We start from the raw sequence: 16,995 nt of genomic DNA, 5'->3' as shown, positions 1-16,995 counted from the left end.
TTTTTCTCCAGTGTACATGGATCATTCTCAAGAATTGACCATATGTTGGGCCACAAAAAACAACATCAGCAAATTCAGAAAAACCGAAGTTGTACCAAGCATATTTTCTGATCATAAAGCCTTGAAACTAGAATTCAACTGCAAAAAAGAGGAAAAAAAACCCCACAAAAATGTGAAAACTAAACAACATACTTTTAAAAAATGAATGGGTCAAAGAAGAAATAAGCGCAGAGATCAAAAGATATATACAGACAAATGAAAATGAAAATACGACATATCAGAATCTATGGGATGCAGCAAAAGCAGTGATAAGAGGGAAGTTCATATCACTTCAGGCCTATATGAACAAACAAGAGAGAGCCCAAGTGAACCACTTAACTTCACACCTTAAGGAACTGGAAAAAGAAGAACAAAGACAACCCAAAACCAGCCGAAGAATGGAGATAATAAAAATCAGAGCAGAAATAAATGAAATAGAGAACAGAAAAACTATAGAAAAAATTAATAGAACAAGAGCTGGTTCTTTGAAAAGATCAACAAAATTGACAAACCCTTGGCAAGACTTACCAAGGAAAAAAGAGAAAGAACTCATATAAACAAAATCCAAAATGAAAGAGGAGAAATCACCACGGACATCATAGATATACAAAGAATTATTGTAGAATACCATGAAAAACTTTATGCCACTAAATTCAGCAATCTAGAAGAAATGGATAAATTCCTAGAACAATACAACCTTCCTAGACTGAGTCAAGAAGAAGCAGAAAGCCTAAACAGACCAATTAGTAGGGAAGAAATAGAAAAAACCATTAAAAACCTCCCCCAAAATAAAAGTCCAGGCCCAGACGGTTATACTAGCGAATTCTATCAAACATTCAAAGAAGACTTGGTTCCTATTCTACTCAAAGTCTTCCAAAAAATTGAAGAAGAAGCAATACTTCCAAACACATTTTATGAGGCCAACATAACCCTCATACTGAAACCGGGCAAGGACAGCACAAAAAAAGAAAACTACAGGCCCTGGCCGGTTGGCTCAGCGGTAGAGCGTCGGCCTGGCGTGCGGGGGACCTGGGTTCGATTCCCAGCCAAGGCACATAGGAGAAGCGCCCATTTGCTTCTCCACCCCCCCTCTTTCCTCTCTGTCTCTCTCTTCCCCTCCTGCAGCCAAGGCTCCATTGGAGCAAAGATGGCCCAGGTGCTGGGGATGGCTCCTTGGCCTCTGCCCCAGGCGCTAGAGTGGCTCTGGTTGCGGCAGAGCGACGCCTTCTGGTGGGCAGAGCATCGCCCCTGGTGGGCGTGCCGAGTGGATCCCGGTCGGGTGCATGTGGGAGTCTAACTGTCTCTCCCCGTTTCCAGCTTCAGAAAAATAAATAAATAAATAAATAAATAAATAAATAAAAGAAAACTACAGACCAATATTTCTAATGAATACAGATGCTAAAATAATAAACAAAATACTAGCAAATCGAATACAACAACATATTAAAAAAATAATACATCACGATCAAGTGGGATTCATCCCAGAATCTCAAGGATGGTTCAACATACGTAAAACGGTTAACGTAATACACCATATCAACAAAACAAAAAACAAAAACCACATGATCTTATCAATAGATGCAGAAAAGGCATTCGATAAAATACAACACAGTGCCTTACCAGGCGGTGGCGCAGTGGATAGAGCGTCGGACTGGGATGCGGAAGGACCCAGGTTCGAGACCCCAAGGTCGCCAGCTTGAGCACGGGCTCATCTGGTGTGAGCAAAAAGCTCACCAGCTTGGACCCAAGGTCGCTGACTCAAGCAAGGGGTTACTTGGTTTGCTGAAGGCCCACAGTCAAGGCACATATGAGAAAGCAATCAATGAACAACAAGGCGTTGCAACAAAAAACTGACGATTGATGCTTCTCATCTCTTTCCGTTCCTGTCTGTCTGTCCCTGTCTATCCCTCTCTCTGACTCTCACTCTGTCTCTGAAATAAATAAATAAAAATTAAAAAAAAAAAACAACACAGCCCTGGCCGGTTGGCTCAGTGGTAGAGCGTCAGCCTGGCGTGCAGGAGTCCCGGGTTCGATTCCCGGCCAGGGCACACAGGAGAAGCGCCTATCTGCTTCTCCACCTCTCTCCCTCTCCTTCCTCTCTGTCTCTCTCTTCCCCTCCTGCAGCCGAGGCTCCACTGGAGCAAAGTTTGCCCGAGCGCTGAGGATGGCTCTGTGGCCTCTGCCTCAGGCGCTAGAATGGCTCTGATTGCGGCAGAGCGACACCCCAAGATGGGCAGAGCATTGCCCCCTGGTGGGCATGCCGGTTGGATCCTGGTCAGGCCCATGCGGTAGTCTGTCTGACAGCCTCCCCGTTTCCAGCTTTGGAAAAATACCAAAAAAAAAAAAAAAAAAGATACAGCACAATTTTATGTTTAAGACTCTCAACAAAATGGGTATAGAAGGAAAATATCTCAACATGATAAAGGCCATATATGATAAACCATCAGCTAACATCATATTAAATGGCACAAAACTGAAGGCTTTTCCCCTTAAATCAGGAACAAGACAGGGTTGTCCACTCTCTCCACTCTTATTTAATGTGGTGCTAGAGGTTCTAGCCAGAGCAATCAGATAAGACAAAGAAATAAAAGGCATCCATATCAGAAAAGAAGAATTAAAGGTATCACTTTTTGCAGATGATATGATCCTATACATCGAAAACCCCAAAGAATCTACAAAAAGACTACTAGAAACAATAAACCAATACAGTAAGGTCACAGGATACAAAATTAACATACAAAAGTCCATAGCCTTTCTATATGCCAACAATGAAACATTTGAGAACGAACTCAAAAAAATAATCCCCTTTACTAGTGCAACAAAAAAAAATAAAATACCTAAGAATAAACATAACAAAGAATGTAAAGGACTTATATAATGAAAACTACAAACCATTGTTAAGGGAAATCAAAAAAGATACAGTGAGATGGAAGAATATTACTTGTTCTTGGATAGGAACGATAAATATAATCAAGATGGCCATATTACCCAAAGCAATCTATAAATTTAATACAATTCCCATCAAAATTCCTATGACATTTTTTAAAGAAATGGAACAAAAAATCATCAGATTTATATGGAAATATAAAAAACCCCAAATAGCCAAAGCAATCCTAAAGAAAAAGAACGAAGCTGGGAGCATTACAATACCTGACTTCAAACTATATTATAGAGCCACGACAATCAAAACAGCATGGTATTGGCAGAAAAATAGACACTCAGACCAATGGAACAGAATAGAAAGTCCAGAAATAAAACCACATATATATGATCAAATAATTTTTGATAAAGGGGCCAACAACACACAATGGAGAAAAGAAAACTTCTTCAACAAATTGTGCTGGGAAAACTGGAAAGCCACATGCAAAAGAATGAAACTTGACTACAGTTTGTCCCCTTGTACTAAAGTTAATTCAAAATGGACCAAAGACCTAAATATAAGACCTGAAACAATAAAGTACATAGAAAAAGACATAGGTTCTAAACTCATGGACCTTGGTTTTAAAGAGCATTTTATGAATTTGACTCCAAAGGCAAGGGAAGTGAAGGCAAAAATAAATGAATGGGACTACATCAGACTAAGAAGTTTTTGCTCAGCAAGAGAAACTGACAACAAAATAAACAGACAGCCAACTAAATAGGAAATGATATTTTCAAACAACAGCTCAGATAAGGGCCTAATATCCAAAATATACAAAGAACTCACAAAACTCAACAACAAACAAACAATCCAATAAAAAAATGGGAAGAGGACATGAACAGACACTTCTCTCAGGAAGAAATACAAATGGCCAACAGATATATGAAAAGATGTTCATCTTCATTAGTTATTAGAGAAATGCAGATCAAAACTGCAATGAGATACCACCTCACACCTGTTAGATTAGCTATTATCAACAAGACAGGTAATAGCAAATGTTGGAGAGGCTGTGAAGAAAAAGGAACCTTCATTCACTGCTGGTGGGAATGTAAAGTAGTACAGCCATTATGGAAGAAAGTATGGTGGTTCCTCAGAAAACTGAAAATAGAACTACCTTATGACCCAGCAATCCCTCTACTGGTTATATACCCCAAAACTCAGAGACATTGATACGTAAAGACACATGCAGCCCCATGTTCATTGCAGCATTATTCACAGTGGCCAAGACATGGAAACAACCAAAAAGCCCTTCAATAGATAACGGGATAAAGAATATGTGGCACATATACACTATGGAATACTACTCAGCCATAAGAAATGATGACATCGGATCATTTACAACAAAATGGTGGGATCTTGATAACATTATACGAAGTGAAATAAGTAAATCAGAAAAAAACAAGAACTGCATTATTCCATACATAGGTGGGACATAAAAACGAGACTAAGAGACATTAATAAGAGTGTGATGGTTACGGGGGGGGGGGGGGGGGGGGGGGGAGGAGGAAAAGGGGGAGGGGGAGGGGCACAAAGAAAACTAGATAGAAGGTGATGGAGGACAATCTGACTTTGGGTGATGGGTATGCAACATAATTGATTGACAAGATAATCTGAACATGTTTTCTTTGAACATATGTACCCTGATTTATTGATGTCACCCTAGTAAAATTAATTTAAAAAAAAGAAAGAAAAAATCAGTGGTGAGCGGCCTGACCTGTGGTGGCGCAGTGGATAAAGCCTCAACCTGGAAACACTGAGGTTGCCGGTTCAAAACCCTGGGCTTGCCTGGTCAAGGCAACATATGGGAGTTGATGCTTCCTGCTCCTCCCCCCTTCTCTCTCTCTCTCCGCTCTCTATAATGAATAAATAAAATCTTTTTGTGTGTGTGTGTGTGTTTTTCTGAAGTTGGAAACGGGGAGGCAGTCAGACAGACTCCCACATGCGCCCAAACTGGCATGGCCACCAGGGGGCGATGCTCTGCCCATCTGGGGCATCGCTCTGCTGCAACCAGAGCCATTCTAGTGCCTAAGGCAGAGGCCACAGAGCCATCCTCAGCACTTGGGCCAACTTTTGCTCCAGTGGAGCCTTGGCTGCAGGAGGGGAAGAGAGAGACAGAGAGGAAGGAGAGGGGGAGGGGTGGAGAAGCAGGTGGTCGCTTCTTCTGTGGGCCCTGGCTGGGAATCAAACCCGGGACTCCTGCACGCCAGGCCGACACTCTACCACTGAGGCAACTGGCCAGGGCCGAATAAATAAAATCTAAAAAAAAAAAAAAAATCAGTGGTGAGCCTGACCATGTGGTGGCACAGTGAATAGAGCATAGGCCTGGGACCCAGAGGACCCAGGTTCGAAATCCCAGGTTGCCAGCTTGAGTGTGGGATCATAGACATTACCTGCTCTTGTTCATTCATTCTCTTGGAGGTACCCAGATAGAGAAGCAGAGAGATTTCCCCCTCCAGCCGGCTCCGGTGGAACAGAACCTCGGAGAAGATCTAGATCCCCAATGGTGGGAGGAGGCTCGCAGTGGGGCCAGGACTTTGCCAGGGTGGCCTCATAGGCTGGCCGTGGAGTGGGACTGGCATGGCTCCTGCTGCCCCATTCCCTGCAGGAGTGACCATGGGCGTTCTCGAGAGGGGCTGTGCAGCGCCTGCCTTTACGGTGACAGGTCCCAAGCCTTGTGGAGAGGGCCATCTGGAGTACAGAGATTAAACATTTCTTTTTACCCTCATGGGTAAAAACGTTATTCTTTCCTAGGAGCTCTCAGAGGATAATGTTTTAACAGAAAGCAAACGTTTCGCTTTTAACGTGTGACGGTCAACCAGTCTCTAGATCCTAGGCCGTCTGAGAATACATTTTATTGTCTTCGTCCTGTCACCGCGTTCCACCCCACAGGGAGAGAAGGGACCTGTGAGCTCTCCAGCCTCTGGATCTAGGCCAGCCTAGCCCAGTCTGACCCTCCCTGGCCTCTCAGCATCCAGCCTTCACTGGCCTCAAAGCTGGGGGGGCGGTGCCTGCCTCTACAATGCTTGTGAACTCTGCCAGCCTGGCCTAATCCCACCCCCCTTACAGCAGCCCAGGAAAACATACAGATTGCTGGAAGCCACCTACCCATCGTTCACAGCCTGTGCAGGACTGTTCGTGTATTCTGTTCAACCAAAGGCCCCCAAGTATTAACTGTACAGGGGACAGTCAGAGGCGGGGGCCCCCTGCTCCCTTTCTGTGACTCCCCCCGATGGGCAGGGGAGATCTGGGTTCCTCATACGGAGAGGAGGGGCAGGGTGGACGCTAGGCTGGAAGTTGCTTCCTCCTGAAGAGGAGACGGTAGACACCACTATGTGAGCTGGGCCCCAGGACCAGAAGAATGAAGACAGAGAGAGGGAAGTCCTAGGCCCACAGGACAGCAAAGGAAAGGCAGCAGCAGGAAGCAGGCGACATGCCCGGGAAGCAGCAGGGACTTGGTGTGTCTGGATTCAGCGAGGGCAGGCGTGTGGGACTCGACGAGGATGCCCTGAGGATTTAGGGGCTCTCTTTCTCTCCTCAGTCACCATCCTCCACTGTGCCAGCTGTGGGTTTGGGCTGTGGACTTCTTGCCCTTCTCTGACCTACTCCCTCCCACCACACTCCTGCCAAGGATTGTGAATCCCAGGGGAGGTAACGATTTGGTGCTTTGGGCCCTGCACCACTTGAAACCCCTACCTCGGTTCCCGAAAAGAGCGAGTCTGGTGTGAGATCCTCGCCTCTGTTTCTGTCTGCGAGGAGGGGCTGAGTGGCACTGACAGAGGATCCTCTCTGAGCCGACATCAAGTTTCCTTCTTATAGCCAGCATCTTCATATTCAAACTGAAATACAGACAATCCTCACTCGAGAAGAAAAGAGCAGGTTTTCCATGTTGGCTGTGTGTTCTTGAAGGACAGATTTCATTTCTCCTTCTCATCATACCTGTCTAACATTTCCTGGGTGCCCATCCTTGGTAATAGAAATGGTGAAATTCTGAATAGCGACAACAGGGTGCTTTGTCCTGGAACCAATGTTGGGCCGAGTTAGGATGGAAAGGGAAGCAGACAGAGCAGCCAGCTCTAGGGTCTGGAGGTGTGAACGTGCCTGGCATGTCTGAGGAGTGCCAACATACAAAAGCGGTTGGGACATAGGCAAAGGCCACCTCCTCAAAGGTCTTAGATACACTGCTGAGGAATATGGGGTTTCTTCGAGAGACCAAAGGGAGCCACTCAAGGTTTTGGAACAGGGGAGGCAGTGTGATGGGGTGTGCTCCAAGAAGGGGGGCAGAATTCTGTGGGTCACCGTGGCAGGTCCCAGACAGAACCGTCCCATCCCCCATGGGTGTTCGGGCAGGGGAGGTGGATGGCTGGCATCCTAAGGGGGAGCCTGTTTCATCTCCGTGACACGACCACATGAGTTTGAGTACATACATCTTGGCATGTCTCCAAGCCACAGTATTTGCTCCTGCACAGTGGAAATGATAAGCCTTCATGGGGTTAGAATGATGATTTGATAAGAGGTATATGAACTACAGGGAGGGAGTGAGCAGCGGTCACTGAGCAGGGATGCCAGGATTGTAGTCATCCAGTGGCTTGGCACCCATGCCTCCAGATCACTATAGCCCTTGTGTCTAAGAAATCTCACCAGCTGTGAGTTTCATGAGCACACGGGTAGTGCACCCTCAGCTGAACTAACATTCACTGAGAGCTTCCTAGGATGCTACTGTGCAAAGAGTGTTAGGTGATTTAATTCCTTGAATCCCACCAGGCGATACTGTGGAGTATATTTTACCGCCATTTTGTACATTGGAAAATAAGACACCGATGGATTGGCTAACAGGCTTGAAGACACACACGGTCCCTCAGTTCTGGCTGCAGAGGCGGCGGCAGCAGGCTCTTATTTGTTATCATTTATTCTAAATAGCATCGAACTACACAGGCGATCTGCAGCTGCTAAACCAACACCTAACTGGAAAGAATTGGGTGGGACATTTACGTCCAGTCCTGCCCTGCTTTGCTCCCCAGGGTGCTCTGTAACTGACGGGGATCGGTTTGTAGGCTCGCTGTAGGGATTAGTTGATCAGTCAGTCATTCAGTCAGGCAGCAAACCTATTCTAGCTTTCCCTCAGTCTCATCCTCGTCAGGGGAGGCAGAGATGTCTGAACACCACGGACATCCTTCTGTGGGATTTAGGATTAGCTGTCTAACTCTCTTTTCTTAGGGAAATAGTAATAAGTCAAGGATTGTTGTCAGAATCATATGAGACATTGTATGTAAAGCCCTGGTCATAGGACCCAACACAGATTAAGCACTGAAAAGGCATTCCTTAGTCATTGTTGTGAAGCTATCTCTATGACCTCTGGAGGACAGCTCACGTGTCATTGTCCCCACAAACATTTGTGTATGCAGCTGAGCTGCGTGCAGGGGTCACAACTCCCTGAGGGGCCACGAACCAGTGGGGTTAGGGGTGATCTCATGAACTCACTGTGTGGGCACATGCAGTAGACCTGTGCATAGAGTTCTGTCCACACGAATATTTCTCCCAGGGGTTTCCCAGGCTGTCAACGTTCTCTTTGCACTTCTCCAGGTGCGTTTCCCCTCCGCCCCCACCAGGTGGCCTCCTCACCTCCTCAGTCCTAACCTCCTTCCTCAAGGCGTGTGTGAGGTCCCTTAATAATCTGATTGCCTGATGCCCTAACCAGGTAGTGGTGCAGTGGATAGAGCCTCAGAGTGGGACTCGAAGGACCCAGGTTTGAAACCCCGAGGTCGCCACCTTGAGCGCAGGCTCATCTAGTTTGATCAGGTCTCATCAGCTTAAACCCAAGGTCCCTGACTTGAGCAAGGGGTCACTTGGTCTGCTGTAGTTCCCCCCCACTCCCCCCCCCCCCCCGTCAAGGCACATTTGAGAAAGCAATTACTGAGAAACTAAGGTGCTGCAACAAAGAATTGATGCTTCTCATCTCTCTCCCTTCCAGTCTGTCTGTTTCTCTGTCTGTCTCTCTCTGTCTCTGTCACAAAATAATAATAATAATAATCTGATTGCCTGAGAACGATGAGAATTTCAGGAGATTTTGCTTCCAGGTGGGTCCTAGAGGTGTCCAGGCTGTGAGGAAGAGTCAGGAGTCTTTTGTCCGAGGTCCCCAAACTGCATTCCCAGTGCCTCAGAAATTTGCCATGACATCTCCAGGCCAAAAGAAATAGGTAACCGTGTTACATACTAATTTTTGACCCTGAAAACAACATAAGTATTTGTATCCTAACAATTTAATAGCCATTAAAAGAAACAAAGATTCTTGAATATATACGGATGTGTGTCTGTTGGAAATGGCAAATTGTCTCAACCCTTGAACACCGCCACCCTCATTTTCTCACCCACATTGATTTTCTCATTGCGCTTGCTTTTTTTTTCACGGCAACGGCCAGAAACACAGCTTCCCGTAGAGAAGACACCACAGAAAGGAACACATGTGATCTCATGTTGAAACAACTGTGCTGAGCTGGTAGTTCATGTGATAGCATGCTGATGTGAATTTAAGTATTGTTGGGTTTTTTTCCCTTCAGTATTTAAATATCATGCCATGCCCCATAAGGTCATTCCGATTCCCTGGGACACTGCGGCACACAGTGTGGGAGCCGAGGGCATCGCCCGAGAAGTCTGTAGTGGGTAGCCTAGATGATGAAGGTCTTGCCCCAGCTGCTCCTAGACTCACATGTGCCCGTGTCTGCCTCAGTTCAACCTCGTTTGTGATCGGAAGTACCTGAAGGAGACCTCGCAGTCAGTGTATATGGCTGGACTCCTCGCTCTCACTGTCATCTTTTTTAAAGATTTTATTTATTCATTATAGAGAGGGAAGAGAGAGAGAGAAGGGGGGAGGAGCAGGAAGCATCAACTCCCATATGTGCCTTGACCAGGCAAGCCCAGGGTTTTGAACCGGCAACCTCAGCGTTTCCAGGTTGACGCTTTATCCACTGCGCCACCACAGGTCAGGCATGGCGCTGTGGGTCCCTCACTGACTGGTAAGAACCTTGACCGGTTCATCCCTTCCCCAGCATGCTCTAGGCGTCTGGCACAGGGCCGAAGTCCTGGGCTCCCAGGATAGGGCCCTGGGTCCTGCCTCACACAGAGAGCCCAGGGCAGCGCTGGGTGTCCCTTGCATCCTCCCCACAGAGACCCCTTCCTGGACCTATCTCCTTTTTGCTTTAGGATTGGTCGCAAAGCTAGCATCCTGCTACAGCTGCTGTTCTTTGCCCTCTGGCCTGAGCACAGCCTTTGTGCCCAGCTTTGATCTCTACATGGTCATGCGCTTTGCTCTCTCTGGATATACATGACCAATGTCACCCTACGTGAGTATCTGGCACTGAAGTCTTCAGCCACGGGAGAGGCCTTGGGGACTGGCCTCATTCCCCAGACTGCCTGAGGGGGCCTGTCAGGTACCCACACCTAACCTAGTCACACCTGCGCTTCCTGGGCTGGCACTGAGGCCCTGACCCTGTCTTTCGGGAGATGGAGAGTCAGAGGGGCGGGTCCAGCCTGGTCTCAGCCCCTGTGTTCACAGTTGCAGAGTGGGGGGGTGGGGCTCGCGGAAGACGCAGGCCCTGGTCCTGTGTCAGTCCAGCTTCGATCTCGGGCCGATGGCCCTCGCAAGACATGCCCATGGCATCACTAACTGGAGCCTCTTCCAGATTGCTGGTACTGCGCCCGTCTTGCTGCTCTTCTACCTCTGGTGAGGAGCTACTGCCCAGGGCAGCCACCCTGGGTGAGCTGTGCTCCTGTGGGCTTGAGTGTGGCACTCCCATTCCCCTTGTGGGACACTCAGGGACACATCTGGGAGAGGGAGCCTGATAGGGATTCAGTGTGCACTGGAACCGCTCCTGGGAGGCTGGGGAGGCTCCAGGACCCCATGCCCCGCAGTCATAGCCATTCCTGACCTCCAGGGCTCTGCCAGGATCTGCCCAGTGTCTCCTGGCTCTGGGGAGGGTAAAGTAGGCTAAACAACTGATCCAGAAGGTGGCCCCAGTCAATAGGCAGAAACTCTCCAGAGCTCCTGAGCCAGGGACTTGAGGCAGGGGACCCTGCCTGTCCCTAAGCTGACCCACACAGACCATTCTGCTGGCCCCTCACTCGGCATCTTCCTCCCAGCTGGTCCTAGAAAAGACAGACCCCTCAGGGAATGCCCTGGATCTGTTCAGACACCTCCAGCTTCAGAAGGTGACCCTGATTCTCTTCTGCGTCGGGTGAGGGCATTGGAACCCATGCGCCGCCCTGAGGCCTGAGCCAAGGGCTGCCCCATCCCGGTGTGTGTCAGGGGGATGAGGGATGGCGGCTCTCTGGCTGGGCTGGACTCTGCAGGAATAACGGGGTCTCTCCCTGGCTGTGCTGCTGTCCTCCTGTTGTGACGTCTGGCCAAGTCAGACTCTGAGTGTGATGGTGTCTCATCACCCAGAAGTGACAGGGACCCGTGGATACTTTGTAGGTTTGTGGACAGTCTCGGGTACTTTGGCCTGAGCCTCCAGGTGGGGGACTTCGGCGTGGACATCTACCTGATGAGCTGATCTTTGGAATTGTCGCGGTGCCCGCACGCTGCTCTAGCACCTTCATGATGCAGTGGTTCGGCCGCCGGTGGAGCCGGTTGGGGACTCTGGTCCTGGGTGGCCTCATGTGAATCACCATCATCTTCGTCCCAGCAGGCAGCAGGACTGGCTCTGCCCTAGGTATGAGTACACAAGGGGTGAGGAATTTGGGTGCACAGTATGAGGGACAGGCTGTAAGCAGGCAGGGTCGTTATAGCCTAAGGCTTAGTTTTAAGACTAAACCTTTCCCACCCTTTTAATACTAAGATCTTCTCAACACTAAGCTTTTCCCCACCCTTGACTGTTGCATGATAGGGGGTGGTGCACTCTTATGAGGAATCCCATTATGCCTTAGATAAGTGACTTTGTATCAGAGCCTTTCTTATTTGTAGATTGGCTTAAGGGTTTGGATTTCTACACTATAAAATGGGGCAGGCCGGGAGCTTGCTCTCTCTTGGTTCCTGAGATTAGCATTAAAGAGGAGAGCAAAGAAAGGCCATGTGGAGGAGAGGAAAAGTAGCCAGATGATGGAGTGCTGAAGGAGAATCCAGTTTGTGCAGAGTTTGTGCAGAGAGAAGGAGGTGGGGAACAGAGGTGGAAAAGGCTGGTGAGGTAGAAAACTTTGATTCTAGGAAACTCGGATAAGTCAGTGGCTTTGGGAGCCCTGAATGGAAAGGGAAGTGTTTTCCAACTGTGTGAATTCCTTGCCCACAGGGTGCAAGCTAGGATAAATATGATGGCCCACCAGTTCTTGGCTCCCTTGTTTCAGTACCGTCTGTCCAATTCAGATGCGAACCTGCATGGGCCAGGCGGCTGTGATGATGGCCCTGGCTACTGGCTTTACATCAATCACATTTCCCATAAACTAATTACTAAAGAAAAAGGGGCCCTGACCTCTTCTTCTTTAGTAACTAATTTATTTGTGCCATGAGATGAAAATGGTTGTATTTAGTCAGGGGCACTGACCTTAGTAATTAGTGTGTGTTTGTGCCATGAAAACAGCGAGGTTGTGTTCTCTCCCTGGGCAGGAGGATGGAGAGGCCTGGCCAAGAGAAGGCGGTGGTTCTCTTATGGAGCCTGGAGGTGGAGGCAGGTGTTGGCCTAGTTTTCCCCCCTTTGTAAGCCCAGCATGGATGTGTCCAGCAACTCTCCCTTGAACACATGGTCGGTTGTTCCTCTCAGTTCTCAGTGGTGAACAAAAGTCCTGTTGGGCTTCCTGCTGCATACTCAGTCACAGAGTTCCAAGCTGAAGTCTTCCCTTGGGGACACTGAGAAGTCTTTCTTGACCGTTGTGGCACCCAGGCTGATATCGCCAAGGTGGGAAATGAAAAACCCGGAGAGGAGTGGAGGAATGGGCGTTCCAAAGCTGAAGGCCGCGTCCCGCTGGAGGATGTGGACACTTGCATTTCTCTGAGGCACAGTGACCTTTGTTCCTGGAAAGAGACCTACATGAGCCCTTAATTGACACAGGCATAAGTGCAGCTCCACCTATTGCCTCTGGGCTATTCTGCACACATTTCCCTTTGTTTAGGGCAGGTGTCCCCAAACTACGGCCCCACAGGTGGCCGCATGCAGCCCCCTGACGCCATTTATCCACCCGCTCTCTCCCCCACACACACACACACTTTTGGAAGGGGCACCTCTTTCATTGGTGGTCAGTGAGAGGAGCACTGTATGTGGCGGCACTGCAAAGCACGGGCGTCGCTCACGTACAGTACTATTTCCAGTGATGCAGGACACACGCATTGTTAGATTCGGGGAGGCATGCTGTGGCTGCCAGAGTGTTACATTTTGGAGCAGGAACAGGGAGGTGCTGATAGGGCCCTGCTGTGGCTGCCAGAGTGTAACTATTGAAGGAGCAGGAACAGGGAATGCTGATATGGCCCCTGTGAGGCTGAGAACAAAGAAGGTCAGAGACCCTTATCAGAAGTTTATGTTTGAAATTCGCCACTAAGCTAAACCCTGGCCCCTGTTGCTATGCTGGCCCCTGTTACTATGCTGCATGTGACCTCCCTAGCGAATAGCTAACTGCCACATCTGCTTCTGTATAATGCTTGCTCACTTAGACTATATAAGGACCTAGCTGTAAGCGCCAGGCGCGACTCTCGTTTGCAGCTCCTTGTGAGTATGGTGTCTCCAGACACCTTGAGAGCTCGCCCCTGCACAGGTTAAACTGGCCAATAAAGTACCATCTACACTCCTGAAAGTCTTCGACGTTTGTTCTCGCACCTGGTGGATGCAACAGCGTCACAGCTCCGGAAGCGTGTCATATCACTTATATGGCTAGCAGTGACAAATATGGAACTGGACATTGATCATCTCATTAGCCAAAAGCAGGCCCATAGTTCCCATTGAAATACTGGTCAGTTTGTTGATTTAAATTTATTTGTTCTTTATTTTAAATATTGGATTTGTTCCTGTTTTGTTTTTTTACTTTAAAATAAGATATGTGAGGCCCTGGCTGGTTGGCTCAGCGGTAGAGCATCGGCCTGGTGTGCGGGGGACCCGGGTTCGATTCCGGCCAGGGCACACAGGAGAGGCGTCCATCTGCTTCTCCACCCCTCCCCCTCTCCTTCCTCTCTGTCTCTCTCTTCCCCTCCCGCAGCCAAGGCTCCATTGGAGCAAAGATGGCCCGGGCGCTGGGGATGGCTCCTTGGCCTCTGCCCCAGGCGCTAGAGTGGCTCTGGTTGCGGCAGAGCGACGCCCCGGAGGGGCAGAGCATCGCCCCCTGGTGGGCAGAGCGTTGCCCCTGGTGGGAGTGCCGGGTGGATCCCGGTCGGGCACATGTGGGAGTCTGTCTGACTGTCTCTCCCCGTTTCCAGCTTCGGAAAAATAAAAAAAAAAAAAAAAAAAAAAAAAAAAAAAAGATATGTGCAGTGTGCATAGGGATTTGTTCATAGTTTTTTGGGGTTTTTTTTTTTGTATTTTTCTAAAGCTGGAAACGGGGAGAGACAGTCAGACAGACTCCCACATGCGCCCGACCGGGATCCACCCGGCACGCCCACCAGGGGCAACGCTCTGCCCACCAGGGGGCGATGCTCTGCCCCTCCGGGGCGTCGCTCTGCCGCAACCAGAGCCACTCTAGCGCCTGGGGCAGAGGCCAAGGAGCCATCCCCAGCGCCCGGGCCATCTTTGCTCCAATGGAGCCTTGGCTGCGGGAGGGGAAGAGAGAGACAGAGAGGAAGGAGAGGGGGAGGGGTGGAGAAGCAGATGGACGCCTCTCCTGTGTGCCCTGGCCGGAATCGAACCCGGGTCCCCCGCACACCAGGCCGACGCTCTACCACTGAGCCAACTGGCCAGGGCTATCTCTGGGATTTTGACTGAAGTTGTACCGATTGTACAGATCAATACGGGGAAGAACAGACAACTTTTATTCATGACCATGAGACACCTCTCTGGTTTTCTTCCCTAACATATTTATCTAAGTTTTATAATTATTTTGCACAAATGTCTTACACATACAGTATTTGTATACCATTTTCATTGTGATAAAATATACATAACATTGTTTCTTTTCAGGAATGACTGGCTTGGCAGCTACGGATCCTATGAGGAAATCTACACTGACAGGTCCAAGTGAAGAGGCAAGCCAGGGAAACCCACAGGTACTGAACTGTCGATTGAAATTAGCATACGGGTAGTCAAGGGATTGCTCAACATGGTGGTGAAGTTCAAGACTGAGTTCCCTGCCCTACACACAGGTCTCATTTGATCTTCCAAACATCAGACAACCAAGTGGAACAAAGTAACCCCTCCCCACTCCTAAGTGACTCTAGCTTTTGAACTCTTCCCATTGAGTTATCCATCATCACCGGGTTCCAGGATTCCCTCTTTCCCTTGGCAGCCATGATGAATGCAGTGTCTGTCCCTCAGGTGGAGAGCCGGCCTGGTGGGCGGCAGCCTGGACAAACAGCCTGTTTTACAAAGGTGTGGACTTTGGGGTCAGGCATTTCTATGTGTCAGGCCTTTATCCAGCTATAGGCCCTCACTACAATATCCAAAATCTTTCCTAAAGAACATGGAGGAAAAGATGCCATATATATAAAATGGTCTTTTTTTTTTTTTTTTGTATTTTGCTCCTTTACTGAATTCTTTTATTTTTAAAATTTCTTTTCACATAATTACAACTTTTTATTGTGATAAACATTATATTGTTCCCTTTCTCCTGTTTATTCAGTTCTTTATTTATATCAGCATGGACTCAGATATATTTGTCTGATGGGTTATCTATTGCAATCATCATTTATTTTGTTGCTCTAACTGTCTCAGGTTTGGTCATTGGGGACTCCTTCTGTTTGGGTCCTGTGTCCTTTTGATATGCCCTGTCATTTGGGGGACAATTCCTTACCTCTGGCACCATAAGACATCAGTATTTTCTCTGCTCCAACCCTCAAATCCATCACTCCTCCAAAGAAGCCTGGTTCGTGTCCTTAGAAACCAAGATCTGAGTACCAGATGTGACCACCGCTATGAACGGGCACTGCTCTTAGGCTATCTCAGTGCACAGAGATAGAAAGTACATTCACACACGTGTTGTACAGTGGTGTAAAATCATGAGTTCAGTCTAACTCTGTAGTTTCTTGTTTCTGTTGACTCAGAATGGCTTGCCTTCTCATGTGTTTGATATTCTCTGTTTTAAGTTTTGCTAATCTTAATCTGTAAGAGCCTTGCGGGCTTAATTTACAGAAACTTTCCTTCAGTGCAGGCTTGCTTCGCGAGGTAGCCAAGGGATGCCCTAATCCAGGACCTCTTCAGCCGTGCTGAGGGTTTCGGCTCCAAGCAGAGATTTAAACTTAGTTCCCCACCTCCCTTATTGCTGTTCCAGGTAGCATCCTTACGGTCAGTATTACCACCTAATGCCTCCCCAGACCTGCCCCTGGCTAGGTGCGATGCTGCTGTATGCCATCCTACTGTCTGGGCGCCTCTGGACACTAGCCCTGGCTCCCCACCTCCATGGCCAAGGCTTCCAGCCACCACCCTGGGCTTTGCTCTGGCCACTCCTGATGCAGATCTGAGGGCAGGGGCGTGGAGGAGAGGATTACTGGTTGTTTTGGTTTTGGGTTTTTTTACAGAGACAGAGAGAGAGTCAGAGAGAGGGATAGACAGGAACAGAGAGATGAGAAGCATCAATCAGTAGTTTTTCATTGCGCGTTGCAACACCTTGTTCATTGATTGCTTTCTCATATGTGCCTTGACCACGGGCCTTCAGCAAACCAAGTAACCCCTTGCTGGAGCCAGCGACCTTTGGTTCAAGCTGGCGGGCTTTTGCTCAAACCAGATGAGCCCACGCTCAAGCTGGTGACCTCGGGGTCTCGAACCTGGGTCCTTGGCATCCCAGTCCAACGCTCTACCCACTGCACCACCGCCTGGTCAGGCGAATACTGGTTTTTGTTCCCTGGAGAACTCTTCTTTCGCCAGACTGGTAGTGCTTTGGTGTGTGTGTAAACAGTTGGAGTTGTGGGAAAGTTGTAG

This window comes from Saccopteryx leptura, chromosome 2 (assembly GCF_036850995.1).
Source record: "Saccopteryx leptura isolate mSacLep1 chromosome 2, mSacLep1_pri_phased_curated, whole genome shotgun sequence".
Classification (NCBI taxonomy): domain Eukaryota; kingdom Metazoa; phylum Chordata; class Mammalia; order Chiroptera; family Emballonuridae; genus Saccopteryx; species Saccopteryx leptura.
This window is presented reverse-complemented; position numbering follows the sequence as displayed.